An 8,549-nucleotide genomic window follows, 5' to 3' on the forward strand; every position below is an offset into this window, starting at 1 on the left:
AAAAATCTATTTCAAATGTATACACATGAATAAATACTGAGTCATTAGTAAGACCTGCAATTTCAAATTTGAATACTATGAATTTACTCTATCATTATGATGGGCTACCTTATATTCAAAATGACATTTCAAATTTTGATAGATTCATTACTAAATGGAGAATTTATTCTCAATACGTCCGTGAAAATTTTAAATGTGCACAAAGAATCAAACAAAACAAATCATCATAAGAATGACTATGAAAATTTCTATTCTTCCCTTTCAACCAACGAATGCATGAATTTGGGAAGTTGAAGGTTTTTTTTTTTAATTACAAATTAGACTCATGAATGATGGGCAAAGAAAGATAAAGGGACGAGAGAGTTTTATTTGTAAAAATTCAATTAAAATTACTCGAGTCCGGATCGAGAACGAGAGACACTAGTTACATTATGATTTTATTTCTCCAAATTTATCATTCATATAATAAGAAAATTATGCAAATAGGTGAAAACGTTCGAATTTTACGAGTCCAATGCAAAGAAAAGAGAACTTTTTGGGAGTTTCAGCATGTTTGTTTGTCCCTCTTCTTGGCTACGAGCAAGTGGCACATAATTTACCCCGACATGTCTGGGAGGGGTGGGAGTTTCGAACAAGTTGTTTCATTATCATTAATAATTAACAATAGAAAAAATAAGAAAAAGAAAAAGAAATATCGAGATCGTCACATGCTAATTGCTTAAATTCGAATATACTTATGTGCCTTCCGTTGCCCAATTTGCCACTAAAAGGACATCCGAAATATTCTTATCTAATCGTGGAATCTCAATAATGCTCCAAAATGAATTTTTCTAATTACCACGAAATAATTAAAATCTATAACTTGCCATTTATGTTCCTTCTTCCCATTTTATATTACCCCCTATTCTTTTGGCGGCCATTTTAGTTGCTGTTTAGCTGACCAGTTCCACCTAAACCTAAAGTGAAAATTTTGCCATATATTCTGTTCTTTTTTCAGTAAGACCACAAGATATTTTTAATTTATGAAATGAGATTAAATTCCGTTCAGCTATCGATTTAACTCGGATCGTTTCGATATATTTTTCTTAGAAAATGGAAAATATAAAAGAATTTTGAAACTCTCTATTTTTCTTTTCATCGAGGGGTTTTTACCTAAAATGGCACATGGTTTGTCCGTTTTTGTCAAATCTATCATATACTTTTTTTTTTGTCAAATCTATCACATGGTTTACTTTTTGTATCAAATCTATCCCAACGTAATCTTTTCCGTCGACATCCAACGGCCGTGCTGACGTGGCACGTGGAGAGATAGTGGGTCATACTTGCCACGTAGGCACCACGTCAGCACGGCCGTTAGATGTCGACGGAAAAGATTACGCCATGATAAATTTGATGCAAAAAGTAAATCATGGGATAGATTTGATAAAAAAAAGCATATGATAGATTTGACAAAACGGGTAAATATGAACCATTTTAGGTAAATATCCCTTTCATAGAAGACAATCAATAAAATATATATTTCAAAAAGTCAAATTGTATGTAATGGTAACACTTACAACATGAAAAACGTTCACATAAAGAAATGGAAAACGTTGAAACCTTCTTCTTTTAAACTTTTTTTGTAGAATAAAGGAATTGAAATATGCTTTTTGTTTGTCACATGCAAAGAGAGAATGTAATTTTGTTTTACACAGCTTAAAGCACTCGGTTGATCAAAAGAAATTTTCAATTTTTTTTTCTTCGAGATTGTCACAATTATGATGTAACTAATCGATGTGTGTAAATTTTAAAGCGTGTCGATCCACCGTGAATAGGTCAAAGAATACCGGCTTATATCTTAACATCTTGATATCATATATTATCCGGCATTTATAGCACGGATCATAAAATTTATACTAATTCAAAACAAATTGTTTAATTAGTTTGATAACCAATTGTTTAATTGGATAAACGACTGACTAATCTGACTTTTCTGCGTTCAAACATTATGAAAGAAAGAAACGATCCATCAATGATTGCATTAATAAATTTAGGGGCCAACGTCAAAACACTGAAATTGACCCAAATTGAAGACGCGGCCATGTATCACAGAACCTTCCATGGCCAACTGAAAAACTTTAATCTTGTTTTGCCCTTTTTTAAAACATCTCCGTCAACAACCTCCTAAAAAAGGCAAAAAAAAAAAAAAGAGTTGGTTATATGGTGGTTCAACATGTATATCAAGCATCTTAAATAAGGTATTGAATTCGAGTCATGTGAATAGAAAATGTCCACAGTTAGAAGAACTTCACCCATTACTAAGTCGACTCAGCTCGATATGAATTAGCGAAATTGGACTTTCGAATATATCAGGTAGAGTACAGTAAAAAAAGTCCAAAAAAAATAAAACTCACGAGGTGCTTTTTGAGTCGGCAAACAATGCAGACGAATTTTAAGTGCATGTCGCAAAAGGTGACAAGTCATTTAACAGGTTAAGAACGCCTCATTGTCCATCGTATAGAAAAATTATGTTCCTGTTGAAAAGTTCACACATGCATAATAAAAAAGAAAAAAAAAGGTTCACACATGTTTTTCATCCAACAATGGTGGAACAGTTTATTATATATATGGACATGGAACACAGGGACAAGTACACACTTTTAGTCCCCGAACATTGGGTGCCTTTTCGGTTTCATCCTTCGAGATTTTTCCTATGTCAAATTGGCCTTTCGCGAATAGGGATATGACTGATTGATCCCACTGAAGACTTATTTTCAGTTCATTTATTTTTCCCGATATTCTTGCTCATATTAATTTTAAATAAATAAGAAAAACACAATGAGAATATATATGAGAAGATTGACGGCGAAGGACAACATTCATATAGGACCCGACCATGCCATGTTAGGCCATGGCCTACCTCCATTGAGGTTACTGTCGACCCTACATTACATGACCGTGGAACATGGACTATTTTGTTATCACACATTTAATCCTATTATAGATCGTGATGCATTTAATCTAGATTGGTTCCGAAATCAAAATTTACAATTAACAACTGTTTAAAATAAAGAAAACACGTTTATTAAGAAAATTAACTAAAGAACCAAAGTGGATTGGTTCAAACGGTTCGACACTTGTTCCGCTAAAGTAAGATCTTGGGTTCAAGTCATTTTGAATGCAAAGAATCTGCGATTGGGAGAACTTTATCCCTTAATAGGCCGATCCGATCACTCGAACTTAATTAGTTTGGCCCATTGGGCTTCCATAAACAATGTATGCACCGAAAAAATTTACCGAAAAAATTAACTAAAGAAAAACACCATGGCAAAAGATGCGCCTCTCGATGCCCAACGTTTTTGGTGGCATTGATACCACATCATGGAGGGCAACCTCTGATCAGAGACGTATTGGCTTACCAAGAACTAAACCAAGTTGGCTATCCTCGGATTAAGTAATATAAGCAACGCCTGTAGAGGTATCTGTCGAAGTTGGAAGCCGTGATCCTTCTTTACTAACAAGTCGATATTTTAAGAAACTGAACAAGAGAAGATGATATACAGTGCAGTCATCTAGAGGGTTTATATCGGCCTAACTCTATCTATTCTTGCTGATGATATTAATCCCACATGAAAAAACTAAACGAATATCTATTGATTTATATGAGATTTAGTGTCACCACTTATAAATTTGAACTTTTAAATGTAAATAGGCTTAGGCGCCCAATGACAATTCAATAATCCTCAGGTATCATGCTACGATTGGCTATTACTATATCAAGAAGCCCAACGACTCACTCGATCCTTCGAACATCTCTGTTGTTTGGATGGATCGGAGCTAGGGTTTTGCTGGAAATTTGGAAATAGATAATTCAGAAGGAGAGGGGTTATTGCTTCAGCTTTCTTCATACTGATGAATTTGTTTTCTCGAGATAAAGGAATCATTTGATCTTCAATTCAAATATATATATATATATATATATATGTTTTTTTCATGTAGGGATTTCAAGAAATAGTTCGAATTCTTTCCATTCAATTCCCTCTAAATGACTTATCCGAAGGTAAGGTGAAAGAGACCACGCTCTGCAAGAGATTTATTTAAACAATGCATGTTATCTATACCAGGGCTAATTACACTAGGGATACAAAAAAAAAAAGGCTAAATATAACACTTGGTATATAATGAATTTTTTGTTAGGATTTGATACAAAACATTCGAAATTATTGCAATCAAGTGCACTCTGTCTCTGCAAACTAACGCCATCATGAATTGTTGATATGGCTTACGAGCATCCAATTGGCTCAAAATTTAAAATAAAAAAATTTAAAAATTTTAATTAAAACACATAATAAAATAAATAAAAAATAAATTTCAAAAAATTTCTCGCTCTCTCTCTCTCTGATCTATCTCTCTCCTCACTCTGATCTCGATCACTTCCGAGACCATTCCTAATCAAGCGCAACCCCAACCGCCCCTGCAATGCTGATCACTTCTAGGACCACCACGGCTACTTTAGTAGCTTGTATCGGGCTGGATCGATCCCAACTCGAGAGGACTTGCTAGATCCTTAAAAAAAAAAATTCAATTGAGGGTGTGATGGCCCCAGCGGCTACCCCATCACCAGACCCATGTCGCTGGCAGGCCCTGACCTCGTCGAGGACCTAAGTTGGGGGTGGGGTCTACGACGAGGGCCACCCATACCCCCCACTTAGATCTCTGATTCGAGGGTACCCAACTAAGAGATCTGAGTCAAGGGTAGGTTGCCCTCACCGGCGACCCCACCTCCTGACTGAGCTCGGTGATGGGTTCAGACTCTGCTAGTGAGCTCTGTTGGGGAGTAAGGGTGTTGTCGAGGACATCCCACCCCCAATTTACTCGAGTTCATAAAAAAAAAAATTGATCGAGATAGAAGGAAGAATGAGAAGGAGGAGAGAGAAGGCTTCGACAAGCTTCCAACAACACGAGCTTCTAACGATGGACGATTGTCGAGCTTCAACGCTACTGCTACAGGGAGAGAAAGACTAGGATGAGAGAGGGGATTGACAAAGAGAGAGAAAAAGAGAGTTTTTTTTAATTTCTTTTTTTTATTATGTTATTTTAATTATAATCAGAAATGAATTTTTTTATTTTAAATTCAATGCCACGACATATGCAGTTTGAAAGGTCATCTACCACGTCACCAGAAGCTAACGGCGTTAGAAATGTAGATGACGAAGTGCATCTGATAGTAACAAATTCAAACGTTTTGTACCAAATCTTATCCAAAAATTCAATTTTGTATAATGTTACATTTAGCAAACTTTTTGTACTAATGGTGCAATTGACCCTACGTACAATGACTAATACACATTCCACCATATATTCTTTATCTGTGTTTTTTTTTTCAAATTGTGATTTTTTCTATAGTGTGCACCACCTAATATATGGAAACTCAAATGACCTCTACTAATCTACGTTCGGGTCAGATCAACTCACTGATGATTCAAATTGTTTTTTTGTTCTTTTTATAGGGGAAAAGTATACTATTAATCACGTAGGTTTGATCAATGTTATATTTTCATCTTTTTTTGTATTTTTTTGTCATTTGTACCCTTTACCATACATTGCTTTTATATTTTAATCATTCCATTAACTTTTTCATTAAATATGTTGAGTTAGATGCCATGTCAACAACATATCATCATTTTTTTTATTTCATCTTCCTCCAATTTGAACGAAATGTAGCAATTGAAACTATCTAGTGAAATTCTTAGCGGGAAAGTTGGGGACATGCACCTTGTTCCTCTTCCGATTTATCTTAACAATTTCTTAATAAAAAATTCAAAAAGGCAAAAAAAGAAAAAGGGGAAAAAATAAATAAAAAATAATCAGAGAAAGAAGAAGAAGACGAACAGTGCGACATCTCTTCTTCTATTTCTTCACAGATCCATCGAAAATTTGACTTGGTGATCTCTTGTACTATATATTATACATATGTATTTTCAAAACTCCACATCTAATGCAAAGAATTTCTACTCTAAAATTATACATTTATGAAAATTCATTTTCACATTACACTTCCCCAAAATTATAAAAAAAGAGAAATGACAGACGAAGAAATTGATTTCAAACATTCTATATCATGTTTCTCGAATTTTTTTCATGGTTGCTTTTAAGTGGGTTGATTACCTCCTACTCCTTTGCCCCTTCCAATTAATTTTGGTGTTTCTGTTCGAAAAGGAGTTGCATTGCTATTTTGCTTCTACTATGCCTGATTCTGGACCAAGAGGATGAAGACATGTCGCTGCCATTGCTGTTCATCTTCTTCTTTATTTGATTTTCTTTTTTTTTTCATTGACTTTTTCTAAGAATTTTAAGATAAGTCCCGAAGGAGACTAGGATAAATGTAATTGGATAAGATTTTTTAACTCGGTTCATTTTACACCTTCAGATTGCTCGATTTGGTTTAATTGGAGAAATGAAATAGTAAAAATTAATAATGTATCGTTGATATGGCAGTTAATGTAATTCAACTCAGCATATTTAATGGAAAAATTAATGAAATAATTAAAATAAAAAAGTAACGTAAGATAAAAAATGCAAACGACAGAAAAAATAAAAAAGTGACGAGAATAGAAAAGTAATTAAATTTACTATACTTAAAAGTGTACTTTTCCTTTTTATATGTTCATGGAGTGTACGTTTTATTGGATCATGAACCCATAAATTCTTCCTTTTCTCTCGTCAGATATCCTGACCAGGGAGTTGGAAATAAATGGGAATGGGTAAAATTGATTATCACAAGGCAATCAATGGGAAATAATATAGTCAACCACGGCAACTCGGAAGCTAAGGTGGTGTTTGGTTTCATAGTAGGATTTTAGAATTGTGATTTTGATTTTGATTTTGAGTGGTATAAATAGGGTCCACCCTTTGACTTTGTAAGAGTTATGTTATTTTGTTGTGGAAAAAAGTAATATAAATGGGACCCACTCTTTGACTTTGTATGAGTTATTTTGTTTTGTAGTGGGTAGAATTAAGTTAGAATTGTGATTCTAAAATATAACTCTGAAACCAAACAGAGCCTAATAAATCCTAGATGAAAGCATTTCCATTGCCGACACGCATCACAAAAACTTATTAAAAGTTCAAAGATTGGATCGATTATCTTAAATAAGAAGTCGAGTTGAATTTGTGAATAAAAAAATTATTACTGAGAGAGTTTTATATCTTAGTGAGTCAATTCGTTTCGAACTGAAATAGACGAAATTCCTTAGACTTCTGAATACTATGATAAATATTGAAAAAAATAAACACATAAAATATATATATATAGAAAAGAAAATTAATTGAGTAAAATTGAGTATTAACCCTGGTATGTGAATCACTTTGGTTTTAGAATTGTTCAGTCTTCAAACCTCCAACCGGTCGGCTTTCGAACTTCCGTGCTAAAATCAAATGAGGCATTTTTCTTCATTTCCATTCATATAAAATACTTTTCCCGAATCACAAGTAGTATGTCATTGTGATCAAAGTAATGCAATGAAGGAATTATGTGTGCGTTGAATTTGAAATTTTTGCTTCCTTTTTGATAGCATATTGGCTTTTAAAAAATTGTAACCCGACGGGTAGTAGTAGCCAGCGATGCCACTGAGTAATTAACATCTCCATGGTTCATCAATCCGCCGGGCAACTTCTTGAAATTTTTTTAGATGTCAGAGGACCAAGAAATTCCTTGATATTTATACTTCGTCAGATAGCTTGAGAAAGAACATCAAAATAGAAAAAAAAATTGTCAAAAAACGCAGAGAGTAGACTTTAAAGTTAAATTATCTATATAAAATTAACGGAATTTTGCTCTACATAATTATTTAATCGAAATTCCTAATTTTGTTAATTATCACGTGCATAATAGCAAATCAAACAATAATATATAGCGCTCTCGCTAGCCTTAAAGGCCCGCCTGGTTTGTAAAAAGATAGGCAAATTGAAATTAGAATGCCTCATTCTTATTGTGAATGTTTGTTTTAAAGAATCGAAATCTGATTTCCCTAAACTACTGGAATGATTCCCGTAAAGTGAGGAATCATCCATCATGGGCTCTAGGGATTGAGCAACAAGATAGCCTCATAACATAGATATTGAATGGAATTTTCTCGTATTTCTAAGCTTTTTTTAAAAAATTATTTTAATTTTTTAAAATTTACAAATATATAGATTTGTGGGACTAATTATCATTTTCTTACTTTTTTTTTACTTTCTTGAAAATTATTTTTCAATTTAAAATTTTTTAAAGCATATAAGTATAGATTTGTGAAATCAATTGTTATTTTCTCAGTTTTTTTAAGTAAATTTTTTTCTCAAGGTTTTGAGCTTTTTATAAAAATTGAATTTTACAATTTTAATTTTTTAAAAACATATAAATTTAGAATTGTGGTACTAGTTGTTATTTTCTCTATTTTTTGAACTTTTTTAGAAATTGAAATTTTTACTTTTTAAAACATATAGATATAGATGTGGATTATGTGATCGGTCATTGTTTTCTTATTTTTTAAATTTTTTGAAATTAAAATTGTTTTATGAAATTATCC

Source organism: Punica granatum, chromosome 6 (assembly GCF_007655135.1).
Source record: "Punica granatum isolate Tunisia-2019 chromosome 6, ASM765513v2, whole genome shotgun sequence".
Lineage (NCBI taxonomy): Eukaryota > Viridiplantae > Streptophyta > Magnoliopsida > Myrtales > Lythraceae > Punica > Punica granatum.